At 34.6% G+C, this 3044-nt stretch overlaps 1 long non-coding RNA gene across 1 annotated transcript; it reads left to right on the top strand.

Moving 5' to 3' along the window:
* Positions 1-1515: 1515 nt before the first annotated feature.
* On the top strand, positions 1516-3044 carry LOC115978505. The gene is made up of 2 exons (XR_004088780.1): positions 1516-1996; positions 2113-3044. It is a non-coding gene; the product is annotated as an uncharacterized LOC115978505 (long non-coding RNA).

The raw sequence follows: 3044 nt of genomic DNA on the forward strand, positions 1-3044 counted from the left end.
ATTATTCTATTACAACAGTAGGATCTTTTTTTTTTTTTTTTCCCTGAATTAAAAAAAGGTTTTCAATATAAATTCATTAACTCCACGACGGTAATAAGTAATATTGTAATATCACATATATCCCTGGAGTTTTATTGAGATTATTACCCGCTCACCAAGTAAAATAATTTAAAAACTTCTACTGTCAAGTCACACTATAGTGTATCTTCCGTTTAGCAACTGTGACTCCGCGGGACAGTGAGAGTGCCTTCATAGAAAGCAATGGCATGACTTTTCTGCATGAACAGAAACCACGTCGAGCGTGACAATTATATATAATACAAAGTCAGGGCTATCCCCATGCTTTACAGCTAAAAAAAATAAGAGTTAAAAACTTTTTTTTTTTTTTTGGTAGAAAAGAGTTAAAAACTTAAAATACAAACGTGCATTGCTTTTCCTTTAACAAAAGAACAGTACCTTTTTGCTGTACCATCTGTCAGTGTTTACAGAATTACGGTGATTAGTACCAATCACTCATAAGTGCATCAATTGATACCTGTCTCAAAGGAATATGTGTTGGCCTCACTGACAAATTTTTTATTACTCTAATTTCCCGCAGAATGTTTAACTCTGTTTCTCCTGTGTCCATTTTTCTCTATTTCTGGGTACGTATAATCCTTCTCTTATCTTTTATACTCTCTGCGTTATTATTATTCTGGTTTCTGGATAGTGGATGCATTGTGTCTATTTTGGACTTATGCACAAGTTGGTCATTGCATTTGCAGATTAAAGAGAAGGAAATAGATGCAATGACCGCAAACTTGTGCATCTGTAGGTTTTTTATATGCAAATTAAGAAAAGGAAATAGATGTCAGAGTTCCTATTAATTCAATTATAAAGTTTTATAATATATCTAATATTCCCCTAACATGATTCTAAGTAAGAAAAAACAAAAGAACAAATAGTCTAGACGAGTCAAAACATTACAAAATCCAAATCCTAACATTTTAAACTTTTTATTTTGAATTCTAAATATATATAGGTAAAGTGCAAAACACAATAATTTTTATATTTAAAAATAAATATAACTTGAATAGCTTAAAAAAGAGTCAAATAATACATTTACCATTTTTTTTAGAGACTATCCACCACAACATCAAACAAAACCTTAATTCCAAAAGTTTGGGATCAGTTATGAATACTCGCATTGATTAGTTAGAGTCAACCATATTTTTTTTTCTTTTATTCTACTCAATCTAAAGTCACATTCTCTATTACTCTTTTAGTCCTATGTCATTTTTTATCACTTCTATTAATATGACTTTTGGTTTTCCTTTATCTCTTTTCATTCTCTTAATTTGGATAAATTCGCTCTTTCTTACTTGTACATTATTTGCTCTACTTTGAATATGACCAAATTATCTTAAGTGATTTTCTTTTTCATCCTTTCATCAATAGAGACCATCCGCCAAAAGAAAATACTGGTAATTATTTTTTTAGATAATCAAAATACGGATAATGTTGTATATATGGTCTTTGTCTTTTTTAAGGGCCATATGAAAAAAAATGGTGTATAAAAGAATAATAGAAAAAATCTAACTACCTCTTGATAGGAAAAATTATTTTATGCGCTCATCATATAGAATGTGTCTCATTCTTGCGAGAGGTGCGCTCTATAGGACGGGGGCATAAGATACTATCTCCATTGATAGTGCCGTGGAGGGCTGCGCCTTTTTACTCGACAAAATAAAAGTGACCAAATACCACCGTCCATAATCATTCAAAAAGCAATGTCAAGGGGACCGGTCCTTTTGTATTTCACTATTGCTTGCGGGAAGTAAACTCACATTATGCCCGTGATTTTGTTCTCCCCTGCAAAATAACGAAAAATGTTAAACCCCAAAAAAAGGAAAGGACAAAATTCTACAGCCAGAGCTTCAGCAAAGACATCACGAATATTGTAGATTCATTCAAGCTTTAGCTACCTTCATGATTGATTTCTCAAATCTCATTTTATGTAAGTCATGAGCTGCTACGTTAAAATTCTCTATTCAGTATTCACCCACTAAAATTTACAGCTAACAAAATCTCTCTGGATATACTTAAAGTACTAATGATGTAAAAAATCAGCAGTTGAGCTCCTCATCGTAATGGATGAACGAAATTGTGATTGGGGTCGTCTCTGTTGGAGGAAAATCTGCAAAAATGAACTGAGTGGAAGAGTAATACGTTGGTGTGGTGTTAGCCAAACCACCTCCGCCCTCCGATGCTTAAGTCAATAAGGGAGAAAGATTTTAGAGAGAATTCACTGGAGGGAGATTTTCGTAGAGTATTTGTGGGTACCTTTAACTTTTGTTGCCTTCTCTTTTTATAGTTGCATGCCTCATTAATCGGCAATGAATTGTTGTATTTATGCTCAACGGCTAGTGCATTACAAAATCTTTGTCTGAAATTCATAGCTCACTCTGTGACTGTTACTCCATTTGTTACACTTTGTCATCAATGAGCGTAATAAATTCGTAACGTCTTCTCTTGGTTAATGATGATCTCAGATGACACTTCGTATTTCGTGTATGGCACATTTATAACAAGTTGATGTTTGATCTGCTAAGTGCCACGTGTACGGTTAAGATGCGTTTGACACACAGACTTTCCTCAGTTTTCCCGCGCACGTTTTGGCCATTTATCTCGCATTTTCCCTCCTTTTTCCATTTCTTCATTTTCTTTCCTTGTTCAGTTGGCGTTCTAAGGTTTTTCTCTTCTTCAAGCTTTCATTTTCAGTTCTGCGTTCCCTGGTAAGTTCTTCGTGCTCCTCTCTCTTTTCCTGCTCTTCCATGGTAGAATACTCTTTGTTAGGGTCGATTGTCCCTCAATATCTTTTCTTTTTGCTCACTTAGGTCGTTTGCTTGAGATTGTGGAGGGAGAGTGTCTCAAGGGGGTTAGTCTTTTCGTGGGGGAGGACTATCCGTATAGGTTTGTCCTTTCCTCTTTATTTCCTTTGGTTTCTTATTCTGCTAGAGTTGCTAGGTCTTTGAAAATGTCTAGGGAGGTTAGGTCTAGTGAGC

Source organism: Quercus lobata, chromosome 1 (assembly GCF_001633185.2).
Source record: "Quercus lobata isolate SW786 chromosome 1, ValleyOak3.0 Primary Assembly, whole genome shotgun sequence".
NCBI lineage: Eukaryota > Viridiplantae > Streptophyta > Magnoliopsida > Fagales > Fagaceae > Quercus > Quercus lobata.